Below are 14,441 nucleotides of genomic sequence, written 5' to 3' on the forward strand. Positions count from 1 at the left end.
TCATACTGAATAGGAAAAAACTGAAAGCATTTCCTCTAAAAGTACGAACCAAAGATATCAATTCTCACAACTCTTATTCATTATTCTACTTGAAATTTTAGCCAGAGCAATCAGACAAAAGGAAAAAAAAATAAAAAGGATATAAATAGTGAACAAGGAAGTTAAATTATTCCTGTTGGCAGGTGATATGATTCTATATGTAGAACTTAAAGACTCCATTAAGTGTCTTATAACTGATAAACTCAGTAAATACAAAATCAAAATACAGAAATCCATAGCTTTGCTGTATACCAAGACCTAGTTTAAGCTTCACACTCAATACAAGTCTTTCTGTCTTTACTACTCATCTGTAAAAGTGATTTTCTTATCTCATAAAAAGGCATAATTATTACAAATGATTATCTCTTATAAAAAGGCATAATTATTATAGTAATTACTTCTATTTTATTATTTTTGTCATTAGAACATTTTATAGTCATTGTTGTTGTAGTTATACCTAAGATCATTTTGTTGTAAACACATCTGGGTTTTTAATGATCTGGTGTAGTTTCGGTTTCCCTTTATATATATCCCCTTCTATCTTTTTCTCTGCTAAATCATAGTTCTTTGATGTCTAACAGAGAAAAATCCCAAATAATAATAATTAAATTTTTGGTTGAAAGTGACATGCATTTACCCAGGTAAGTTGTTCCACAATATGTGTGATAGAACACATATAAAAAGGTCATTGATCATTACTGACTGATTTGGGTTGAAATTTCAATCTGATCACATTCATCTTTTTCTCTCCAAATAAATATTCGACATGCAAATTCACAAATATGAAGGAATACTTGTTTTGTTGTTTAAATAAAAATAGGCACAATTAGAGTTTTTGACTAAGCTAAGTTAGAAAATTACAAGATTTCAATGGTAAACATAAAATCAGAATGAAAATGTTCCTGCTCCTGTTATATGTATATTCTGACTGAGGAGGAAAAAGAGTCATAGGTGAAATTCTATAAATATACATGACAGAATTTAATTAAGTTTTCTGGTTTTTATCTCTAAATAGTGAATTAGTTCAACATAATCTCCATATGAAAAGCTCTGCAATAGTGTTTAGCAGATATATATATAAGAAGAGCAATGATGAATTTTAATTTCAGCAATGCCATTGCTATTCTTCACACACATCAACATGTTCCATTGTAAACTACCTTTTTAACTACAAGCATTCGAGCATTTAAAGCAAATTTATATGTTATATGAAGCTTTAATAAATGTAGAAGTACACTAATTACCCTATGTTACTGTTGTTCTAGCTGTATTATGATAGAACAAGAAAGAAGGAAGGAAAGAAGGAAGGAAGGAAGGAAATAAATCAAGGAAGGAGGGACAAAAGAGAAAGGGAGGGAAGGACATCTATAATTTGCTAATTGACTTATTGATTTTTTGTACAATTTACCATTATGGTGTAGATATATCTCCCAAATGCTCCTGTGTTCATGCAGGAATGAATGTTTCCAGGTGAAAAGGTTGTATTGTGTGTGCTGTAACATAGTCCATCTTAGTTTAAACTAACTAGGTGATAATTGTAGGCAATTGGGAAGAAGCTGGAACAGGTGGGTCATTAGGAGTGTACCCTGGCAGGGTTGATCTTCCCTGCAGACCCTCCCCACACCCTCTGCCATGAGGTAAGCAGTGTTCTTCCACCTGGCCTTTCTGCCATATTGTTCTGCCTCACTTTGGACCCAGAGGAATGAAGTTCCCTCAGTGTGAACTAAACCTCTAAAATTGTGAATAATCAACCTCCTAATATCTTCTTAAAAGTGTTTTAGTTTTGGGATGAAGACTTTTTTTATTATCTAAGTTAAGTAACTTTGGAAACTAACGGAATCAATTTCTACCTCCTTTAGTGGTTATCTCTTCTACTTTCTTATCTTTAAACTTTGAAATAACTCAGACTTGTTTCTATGAGCTTTCTTATCTCTGTGTGCTCAATGTTACCCATATGATGTCATGAATCTACACAGATCTTAATATTTGTATGCCAGGCATTCCCAAATATCTTTTTCTGGAAAAAAAATGAAACAATTCTATAAAATCTTGATGACCTTCTTTGATAACTGGTGAGGGAGAGAAAGGTTTATAGTTCAGCTAATAGTCTTTCAGTAGGTTCATTAGCTTTTTTCAATAATATGTACATATATGAAGACATCATGTTTTATAAATAAAGATATGCAACTTTTGTCAATTAAACTCAATAAATTTATTAAGTATTATATATAATATGTACTTTTTAAATATATATATATATATATATATATATATATATATATATATATATATCCAAATCATTTATATAATAGAAAATTATCAAACTTTTACAAGATTTCTCAGTTTGGTGTCCTATTAAGTCTTGAAAAAATGATATATCCATAAAATAGGTATTTTTTCTACAATTTCAGGATCAATAAGAATATTCTTTATTGAATATCTCTAATCAAAACATCCTTCATCTTACTGGTGTTACTTCAGAGAGATTATATCTGTATTAAGGGCCAATGAAATCCAATGGTTTTTAAACATATTTCTTTTTCAAGAATACATTTTCCATTTTTCATGTTGAAGAAGAATTCAGGCTCTCTCTTGAAAACAACCAAGTGCTTGCACTGTTGCTGAATTGAAATTTCTGTTCGCTCCATCCCATGCAATTTTATGATGGCTATTAATTTGTTCCCTATCGTTCAGTGATGAATACAAATGTCAGATGAATCCACCCCTTTCTTTCATATTTAAACATAATGTATGCTTAAATCACCTTGTTGGAATAATTATGCCTTTTTGACTTACAAGTATCAAAATCTTGATCTCATACATGTCTCAAATTCTGCAGCTATTTTTGTCTCTTTGTTCAGTGTTGTTGAGGAGGTGGTATTATATCCTATTTTGCTGATCTTTCCCATCCCAAAAAATAAAATAAAACACATTTAATGTGCATATGTTTCCAAAATTCATGCATGCAGTACAATCTAATTGTTTTGCAGAAATTAAAGGAAAGGCAAATTTATGTCTCAGCAAAACATAAAGTATCATATTGAGAAATGCCTGTTCATAATGTTTTTGACTAAAATGCTATTTAGGAAATCTCTTTCTTGATCATGTTCCTTAGCTCTTCAGATATCAAATTTGAGCATATTCTTGGTTTTAATTTGTGTAGTCCCATTTTTTCTTTTCTTAATTCATAATATCTTCTAACTTCAAATTCATGATACTTCAGTTATCTTTATATTTTATAATTTATTTCCAAATTATATCTTAGAGGTCTCAATAACTATACTCAGGATTGGTTGGTGAGAGAATATACTTTAAGAAAACCTAAGAAAATTATAATGCCAAATCAGTAAGCAACATATTTTTATACTATTAATATTAATTGAGTTCTTTTTATGTCATTTACTAATGATGTTTTAATTGTGAACCTTATCATATCTATGTCCACATCTATAACTATGTCTGTCTAGCTATCTATACATTCATCTCTCTCTCTCTATATATATATATATACATATATAGATACACAAACACACACACACACACACACACACACATATATATATATATATATATATATATATATATATATTTATAAGTTTCCAAATTATCATTTTTCTAAAAGCTTCCAATCAGTTTTATTTTTAGGATAAAAATGATTATTAAAAGAGGACTATTTTTATTGACCATAGAAATTATGAATAATAGATTACCAATTTGCTCCAAACCCAGGGAGATGAACAAATTTCATTGGGATTAACTGTGTTTAGATAATCACTTAAGAATAAATAAAAAGACAAATTCTAAGTTTCTTAGGAAAATTCCAACTGTTAATTAAACAATCAGAATATAAAGAAAACATGTTTTGGAACTGACAGTGAACTATAAGTTTAAATTTAACTATAAATTTGACTCAGGGGTGTTTTTGAGTTTCAAAAAAAGATGATGGTTAAAAAAAAAAGAATCTAGATTCTGAGTCCAATACCTGGGGTTTATTATGAATCTTAGTTTAAATAATCTTATGAAAACATTAATTTCTAGTTCTTATTTATATTTCTGAATAAAATCACAGAATTTTTAACATTTTACAGTGATGTGCACAATGAATACAGACAAAGTAATTGAAAATCTTAGATCAGAGCTCATAAGAACAAAGCAAATGTCTTAGCATTAAAGATCTGTCTTTTCTTTGATTCTAACTTCCTAAAAGAAAGGCTAAAACATGAAAAATACTTGCTATATGCTCCCCAATTATACTTACTACCTAATATTCCAGTTATTTTAAAAGACAAATCTAGCAAATTTCCTAACTCCAGTTTCTAAAGCTATCTCCTCACTTATTGCATCTAATTAGTTATTCACTAAAAGCCATCAAGACTCTTGGAAACAGTAATGATATGCATGAGGCCCATCAGGTAGTGACCTGCTCATGATAATCAAGTTCTGGCCAATAAACATAGGTATTGTGTTACCATTCAAAATGGTAATGTGAACTCTGGAAATTTTCTTTCTTGTAGTGCTGGAGATGGAATCAAGGGCCTTGTACATGCTAAGCAAATGTTCTATCACTGAGTTACATCCCCTAAGCACATCTTTTGGATTTTTTTAAATCAGAATCAAAGCTAGCTGAATGGAATCCTGTTTATTGAGTTTGTGAAATTTAGAACTGGAGCATCAAGACTCATTGGAACTGAGTTGTGTTAATGGTGACTGAAGTGGCAAACAGACTTCTAGATGGTTTACTTAGCTCAACTTTACAGTTTTTTTTTTCTTCTCTTCTATGATTAGGACATCACCTTTCTGTGAATTTAATCTACCTAGTACTGAACCTTAATATAAAACTGAAGATCTGCTACGGTGTAAAGAATGTTATAAATATGAGCTTTTCATAGAAATGGTAGTCCCAATCAAGGTTTACAAACATTGTCAGCAAAGGGTTAAGTGACTTATTTACCATCTAATGTTTAGAGATATGTTTTCTCTCTGTGGAGCTGTACAGATACCAGGAATTCTAAATAAATAGATCTTCTCGAGAAAATGTAATTACCAGTGTGTACAGAGCCAGAGCTATTCTGTGGACATAATAACTTTGGTAGCTGTGAGAGAAAACCAGTATTAATGAAGAGTAATCATGAAAATCTTATCAGTTGGAACATTTAAAACAAAACAATTAAGAGGCTTTTATTTCATTAAGCAACCACAATCACTCTTAATATCATTCAGAGGCTTTAATGAAAAGAGTTCTTTATTCAACCTCAGTTTAAATGAAAAGTTACAAATGCTCTGAAAGCATTAGTAATTCTGAAATATCATTTCACTTCCAAGAATGTATGCTAAGAAATTGACCTTAACTGGGAAAACAAATGTGTGCTCTATGATATTAATCAGAGCATTATTATTGAAAGAAAAAAATAAAATTTCTACTGTCAAAGACAGAATTATGTGTAAATGTAATATTTAAGTAAATTTTAGAGAATATTTACATTATGGTTTAGATAGGAAGTATGTCCCACAAGCTGTGTGAGATAATGCAAGAATCTTCAGAAGTGAAATGATTAGGTTAAGAAAGTCTTTACCTCATTAGTGGATTAATCCCCTGATGAGGATTAACTGGGTGGTAATGGTAACCAGGTAGGGTGTGTCTAAAAGAAGTAGGTCATTGGGGGCTTGCATTTTTGTTTTTTATTTTGTTCTTGATGAGTGGAGCTTGCTTTCTGTTTCTTGGCTGTCATGTCCTGAGTGGCTTAACTCTGTCATATCTTTCTGCCATGCTGTTCTGTCTCTCCTTAACCCCAGGGTTATGGAGCTGGGCAACCATGGACTGAACTTCTAAAACTATGAGCCAAAATAAACTTTTTTTTTCGCTAAATCATTCTTGTCAGGTATTTTGGTCACAATAAGAAAAAGCTGACTAAAGTCACTTATAAGGAGCCAACAGGCAAACTTGAAAATTAGGGTTTAATGACCTGGGGATACTAATGACATAATATTGGGCACAAAGACAATTTATAGTAAATATTCTCCACAGTATTTCTATTGCTTTAAAGTTTTCATAGAATAGAAAAGTAAAGTGTTTCCTACCCCAGTGTCTGCCCCTGGAATAGTCAGTAGAGTGCCACTATTGAAGTCCACAGAAGAGCTATGTAAAAGTGATGATCTTATTATTTTTTCCATTTTCTAACGACCCCAGTTTCCTTTAAGACAATTTCAACAATCAAATTTGTTAATTCTGAGGCAAACTGAATAAAACAAACCATATAACATAATCCAATATTAGTACAATTTTTTAGATCTATGTATGTACAGTGTAGTCCAGAAAATATATAAAAGGGGGACTAGAAACATTCAGAGACAACCACAGAAAACTCTTTTGAAGAAGGAAGGGTCTAGAGTGGAACTAAGCTCTTTCATGTTACACTTTACACATGTCTTGATAGCCTGAATCTTTTCTAATATGCCTCTGAAAACATATTTTTTTAAAACTAAGGAATTATAGAAATTTATGTCTGTTGTCGAAAGTTGATAAATACTAATGTGGTTTTAATCTTCCCTTTTCTTTCTGTATATGTAGGTTTTAAAGATAATGAAATTTGTGTCTCTTGGGAACTATATGTTATTTTTAGTCTTATAAGACCAAGAGATGCTTGAAGGTGCATTTGAATTGTTGAAATGTGCTGAATGTTATTGCAACATTTCAAGGTTAACTTGTGTCTTAATATCATTTGCTAGAGTTATCTGTTGAGCAACATAAGGTCATTGAAATCTCTTTAATAAATTACTGCTCCAAGTGGTTTTCTAATGTTTTGATTGACTTGCAGTTTTCAGCAGTTTCATCTGTGGTTTTTTGCAAGATACATGTGAGAGCTGAGATTTGTCATAATCTATTTTGTTTGTTCAAGCTCTGGGAGGTAATCCCAATTGGAATTTTATCAAAAATAACCGTATGGTAATAATGATAATATGTCAGCATCTAGATTTGTTCTCTGCTTTATTCAACTAATGAATACTCTGGAGAAATTGGGGCAATTTTAAAGAACAAATTAACCTTAGAGCACAGCTACTGATAATGTTCATTTTACTGGACACCTACAAAGCTGCATAAATTTAAGTACAGTTTAATCGACCCTTCCAGGCGTGATAGAGATCAAACAGCTAGAACATATATATTGTGGTAATTAACCTAAAATGATGCTAAGATGTGTTTTAGATAAGTTCTAATAAATATCACATTTGGGATCCTAATTCTAAGCAAACAAAAAGAATTTAGGAAGCAGGCTACAACCCCATCCTATATATCCCTTACACCACAATAGTTCAGATGTGGCTTTTGGTGGCAAGGACATTTGATTTTTAATTACTTTGTCGTTTCCAGCACATAATGGTCATGGCTTGTTCAACATGAGCGTCATGATGTGAGCTGTGGTTTGTATCCCCCCCTGCCTTCATCTCATTGCACAATTGACAAAATATAACTCTCTGTCCTGCTAATAGGGCAGCATGAAAACTAATTGGTATTCTCTGTTTTCAAATATTTGTATCCTCAAGCCTTTCTGACTAAAAAAGCCTGACAGAGCCTCTTCATTATCTCATTACGCTATAATTATTGCATACTCAATTGCCAGGGCCTGAGAGTAATTCATTTATGCCGTGCATCAATATAAACTTGTGCCTCTAGAACTGGATTGAACCAACTTTTGAAAATTCTAATTTAGAACACAGTGTTATTTGTCTCCTGGTGATTCAATATATAATTATTATTTTCTTTTTATTAAAAAAAGGAAGATTTGAATCAATATACTAACTATTCTGGCTCCTAAGGCTTTGTTGATATTTCCTTGCTATTTTCTCATAACATAGTCAGAAAAGATCAAGAAGCATCTACTAATACTGTTTTGCATATTATTCACTCCTGCCATAAAAACTTGGCATTCTGTTCTTATTCAATAAATTCTTCTGAAATTCATACATCTCTCTTTCTATTTATGATATGATGACTATCCCATTAACTCTTCCTTACCTATATAATTTCATTTAATTTAAACATTATTTCTATTATCAAATAAAATCTATTTCATAATTTCCAACAGAATGATTTTTATGTTGTACTTATTAAATATATATTCATGGAATTGACATTTTTATGAGTTAAATATATGTTCCCTTTTTCATGTGTTTTTTACATTCCTTTATTTATTTATTTATTTATTTTTACTTCCATAATCCTATTTTTCAACCCATTTTGGAAAACCCTATTTTCTAATTTGTGAACAGATCACAAATCTCTTAAGCATACATATTATTATTTTCCTCTGAAGTAACGGAAACTTGAGCTTCCCATCAGAGAATTAATGTCTTTTATATCTACTACAAAATTCCCATCAGAGAATTAATGTCTTTTATATGTACTACAAAAACTCATTTCATTTTCTGTCTTTCTACTGTGCTCCAAACTTCAAGTCTTATAGTTCATTGCATCAATTATACTTCCATCCAATTGCCTAATGTCCTGACTTTCTTCATTAGACATTTGAACCTAGTACTTCTTAATACCTCGAGGGATCCAGAAAGAAAAATACCCAAAACAATAAAAATAGCAACAACCAGCAGCTCAAAGAGCATGAATGGGGTTACACAAGAAAATCAGAATTTTTCTTCATGAAACATCTGTCCATTCCTCTTAAACCTGCCTTACTCAAAAAATACCACTATTCTTAGTGAACTTTGCTTCTAACACCATAAAAAGCTTTCAAAACATAAAATAGATCTCGCTGCTTCTACTTAAAACAGTCTAGTTGTTTACTATAATATTTAGCATTAATCCAAACTCCTATCCTAACCCAAAGAATCAGGAACCTGAGTCTCACCAGTTTCCCACTTGCTAAATATGCTGCAGCTATGTTCACCTTCTTTCTATTTTTTATATCATTAAGTATTGCCACAACTAATTTAATCCTTGTAGTTGAATTTATTACTAATATTTTGTGAATTATGTCTTACTGTGACTTGTTAAGGAACACTTGTGCAGGGAGAATTGTGGAGGAAGCACACAAAGAACAGACACAGGTACACAGGGAAGGTGCAAACAGACAGAATGATGGAAGACAAAAGGAGTGCTACCCCTCTCTGCCATCGTCTTTAATAACCCCAAAAGTTACATATTACCCACCACCAGTAACTACACTTTAACTAGTATTCCTTTAACCCTGAGTGCTAGCTAACTGAGATAAGATCCAGGTTAATGCAAACATGTAGCCTCTTTTCTTCAAAGGATGTCACTATGTTAACCAGGTAGAGCATGCACATAGTTATCTTAGTAGCCTCAGCAGGGAATAGCTGGGCATTCCAATTGTGGGAATCAGGGCACCATTTACTCCCCTACCCCGGGGGTTTGCTCACCAGGGGAAAGCTTCTCTGTCTATTTCCAGAGTCAGAATACCTACAGTCTCTATTAAGCCACTCAAGTACTGGGACCTACCCTGAAATAGTGCTGTCTTCCAGTGCCTAGAAATTTGCTAGGACCTATATAACAGTTGTTTAACACACAAAGAGATGGATAATTGGCTTAATGGTACTTTAATCTAACTGGTAATAAAATACAACCATGTGTCAGTTAATGTGTCATTATTGATTTGTCTTCCAAACTTCATAAAATGCACTGTCTCACTATATTGTATAACCTCATACACACCTGGACCATACAGAATGGCTTCCTGCTCCCAAGCTAAAAACCTGTACAGCATGTTAATATTTTGAATTCTGTGAGAACTTGTAGCACAGTTTTAAATGGTCCTGAATCTAAATGTAGAAAAAGTACACTACAAGTATGGTCTGAAAGATGAAAGTGGGACACTTATATAGGCATTTGCCATGGATGGAGTTTAAAGGAGGGGAGTCAAAGCATTAATCTCAAGGTCTAGAACATTACTATATACTACTGCAGACTTTATAAACACTGTATACTTAAGTTATACTAAGTTTATAAGAAATTTTTCTTTCTTCAGTAACAACCTTAGCTTCCTGTAACTTTTCTAATATATATATATATATATATATATATATATTTGGTTTTCATATATATATATATATATATATATATATATATATATATATTTGGTTTTTAAATATTTTGACCATTTTGTAATGTCACTTAGCTTAAAACATACTGCATAATTATGCAAAAATAGATTCTTTCTTTCCTTACTATAATCTTTTTGTATATTAGTTGTTTGACATCTACAAAAAACTCAAATGCAATTACACACATTAGACCAGCCCCAGACAGGACCAGAACCATCAAAATCACTGTCTTCCATCTGCACATCTTGCCCAACTTCTTGCATGTTAGGGGAGTAACATGCAAGAAGCTGTCTTCTCCCAGAGTAATGATACCTTCTTCTGGAATTCCTCCTGAAGGATCTGCCTGAGACTCTTTTGAAGAGGTACTACTTTTTTCAGAAATATGTCCATGGTGGCTTGTTTGGTTTCTTTCTTTCTTTATTTTTGTTTTCTTTCTTCTTTTTAAATTTTTGGTTGTTTGTTTAATCATGGATTTGCTAGCAAGCAGATAAAGCATTATAAACATTCCTCTCTATTAAGGAAACTGTGGTTTGGGGTTTTGTGCTTTCAAATTCTTAAGGAGCTTGTTGAAGTCTGCAAAAGGGTTCTGTTAAACTCTTCCCCATGAATGTTCTTGGGGTTCTTCTTTTTCTTCTTCTGCAGTTTCCCTTTTTCTTGATTCCTCTCCACCTTTGCATTCCCTGAGCAATAGAAAAATTTCAGCTCGATTATACCTGTATGTCACCACCATTGTGTACACAGTCCATTATTAACCAAAATGTTGTTAATATAACATTTCAGTTCATGACTGTAATAGCTACAAGTGTTTAATGACAAAAAGTTGGAACCAAGAATATTGAAATAGTAACCTGCCATTTACTTTTATCTGATGATACACTAATAGTTCATACTGAAGAAAATTATAAACTTGTTTTTGTTGTAAGTGCTAAATAATGTATTTCATTTATTCTTATTAATCTAATGAGTTAGGACCATTATCATGCCAATTTTTAATATGAAGCCTGCTTGCAAAGGGAAAGGCGATTTTTCTACCTGTGTAGTGATGAGAGTTCAGAGTATCAGACTTCAATGCCTTGAGAGCCCTTATGTGCATCAACTATACTTAATTTATTTTTTATTACTCTGAAAGGTCTCAGAAAGCAAAATGCAGGTCAGCAACTTTCCGAAGGGCAAAAATGTAATAACCCATCTATTTCCTGACAAACTTTCAATGTCATCATTATCACATTCAAAGATCCTACATAAATCTTGAAATATTTTAGAAACTTCTGATGTTTCATTTACCATGTACACAGCATTATTTCAATCCTAGTACCTTTATGAATACATTTTTCAAAATAGGTGTAACATATCACATTTTAATTACTATTTTATGCAAAATATGTATCTTCCAATTTACCATTTATTGTCCAAATAAACATTTGAGCTATTAAGCCTAATACCAAGCTTGAATCTGAGATTTTAAATTGGATTCTATCTTTTTTTTTGTTTTGATTTTTACGCAATCTATATGCTGTTGAGCCTTCTCATCCATGGATGTAGGTTAAATTATTTTATGTAAGTCTAATTTGAAGTTCATTAGCAAATTTTGAGATTTTTAAAAAGTTTTTTCTAGAAAAGTTTCTTATAAAGTTTAATTTATCTTTGCATCTTTTGTTCTGTAGTGGTGAAAGGAAACTATTTGTTCTACATTATTTTCAGTTTTTATACTTTATCAAGTATACAACTCATTTTTGCTTGCATTCTATATATTCTTATAGGGAGTGAACTACATGGTCTTAATGTTTCCCCCAGCCTGACTAAACTTTAGACAGGCTTCTTACTGACTCTGTGTCATGACATCCCTTTTCTGAAAATAATTCTAAATTCTTTCTCCCTGTCCCTTTGAGAAGTCAATCTTCCAGTGAAGTTTTTTTCAAGGAACTCAGAAGCAGCCTTGTGAAATATGGTCAGCAGGGGACATGACAATGTACCTCCCACACTTGGGTTGCAGAAGGGATCAGACAACACTCTCCCTTGATCTGTTTAAAACTATCTCCTATGAGAAAGACTTGAGAATGTTTTATTTTCCTGTGGGTAAAGCCAATTAGCAAACCTGGTAACCTTCCTCAGCTCTTAAACATCCCCAGCCCTTCATTCTCAGCATAACTCAATGTAGATTGATCTCTTCTGCAGTCATTCTAAATAAATTTTCCATTACCTACATTTATCTAGTACAATTTTTGCGAAGTTTTTTGGTCTTTTGTCCCAGATAAAAAAATAACTTCCCAAGAAAAAAGCATCAGTGCTTTGTATTATCCTGCCTGTAAAGAATATTATTTTTAAATTATCAACTCACTGTTAAATGTTATCAATAACTAACAAAATAAATTTAACTATTAAGTGGTAAAATATGATATTTGTGAATGACTTCACTAAAATTTTGTCAGATTTTTGTACTGGAATCATGTGGGCTTCACCTATATCATTTAGAAAATTTTAACTTTTTTTTTTTAAATAGACATCCTCAGTTTTAACATGTCATCCAAAAATATACCAAGTATATAATGATTTCTAAGTGTAGAATTTTTGATTATCACAATAATTCACTCCAGTTTTGTTTTAGTTAGCTGCTTTTTGCAATGAAAAATTAAAGAATTTGTGAAAAGGATCTCAATTTAGCATAAGATTTTGAAATTTCAGCTGCCTTACGTTAGCTTTTACCACATACCCATACACAAAGGGTTTTTACCTGAGGTAATGGCTATGTTTATTAGCTTGATTATGGGAATCATGTCAAGCTGTATGCACATATATCAAAACATCACCCTGTACTCTTCAAATATATAGAATATTCATCTGTTAATTACACTTCAGTAAACCTGGAAAAAATTAATTAAATTTATATTCCAAAGACTTGAAAAAAACAGAATTACTCTGCTTACATTGAAAACATCTATAGTGTTGCAGAGTACAGTGAAAATCCTTCTAGATTGATCATTGGGGCCAGATTTGTCAATAACTAGTTATAGAATTTTTGATAAGTAGCTTATATTTCTGAAGATTCATTTATTCTTCTAGAAAGGGGATTGATGATATGTGCCCTACTTACATATTTCAACCTTTTTTGTGATACCAAATGAAACAATGTGCATAATAGCAGTATGTGGTAAGTACATTATTTTAAACACAATTTTAAATGTTATTAACACACAGTTTTGAAGATTTTTTTTTAATCTCCCCTAAGGTCTTTCACCCACTCCAATGATTTACTACTCAAAAAAACAAAAAAGCAAAACTTTTAAAGAGGCCTAAGACTTTCTCCTCGATCTGCCCCTTTATCTGACCACATCTGTTTTCACCTCATTAATCTCTATCTTCTGCTGCTTATTGAACAAACCTTGGACACTACCTTAGAATTTTGGTTCACCATTTTCTCTACTGAGCATCTCTTAACTCAGAAATCCAAATGGCTTCCTCATCCAACCACAGCCAGTGTCTGATATATGCAGATGTATAGTGTGTATCCAGACATAAGAATACTGTGGTCTATTGTCAATGTAGATTTTATGCAGTACCCTTCTTCCTGACTATCTCGGTTGCATTTTTATGTTAATATTTTCCTTCATACACATCATTTTTATAATCATTTTAATCGTTTACTTATTTATAGTTTGTCTCACACACAAAAATCATAAATTTTAAAATGAAGATTTTTGTTCATTTTCTTTTTTCTTTTGGTACTGGGGAATTAAACCCCGGGGTACTCTACCAGTGAGCCACATCCCCAGCCCTTTTCTAAAACAGTGTTCTAGGAATTATACTTGAAATTTTTAATATGAATGGGGGGGAAATGAGTTTCATGGGCAAATAGTTTTACTTTGCCAGCAAATAACTTGTGTTAATTTTAATCAAAAAAATGTGAGCCGTATAAATTAAATGAGGTAAACATATAGATATATTTTCTTCCTATTCATTTGGTCATACAAATCTCATTGTAAGCAAAACAACTGAAGTCACTTAATGTAAGGTAAGACTATCTTAAAATTACAAAATAATCATTGTGATTACTGGTCAGACTTTGTTTCCCATTAGAAACTTTCTTCAGACTCCCTTCTTCATCATGTTCTGGACCACAGGGGTTTGATCTCCTGGGTTATAACATCCCCCATATTCCTTACTTCTCCATCATCAGTTTTGGCCTGGCCAGTGGAGGCAAAAACAGATCATCATTGATGAGCTGGATAGAGAACTGGCTTCTCCCTCTTCTAGCTCCCAAGTGCAGTTTGGACAGGACTTGTTTCCCACCACTAGAGGATCAAATTCCCACAGTTGCCACTATTTCCAGG

This window comes from Marmota monax, unplaced genomic scaffold (genome assembly GCF_021218885.2).
Source record: "Marmota monax isolate L192 unplaced genomic scaffold, Marmota_monax_Labrador192_F-V1.1 WCK01_AAM20220418_F8-fsc00009, whole genome shotgun sequence".
NCBI lineage: Eukaryota > Metazoa > Chordata > Mammalia > Rodentia > Sciuridae > Marmota > Marmota monax.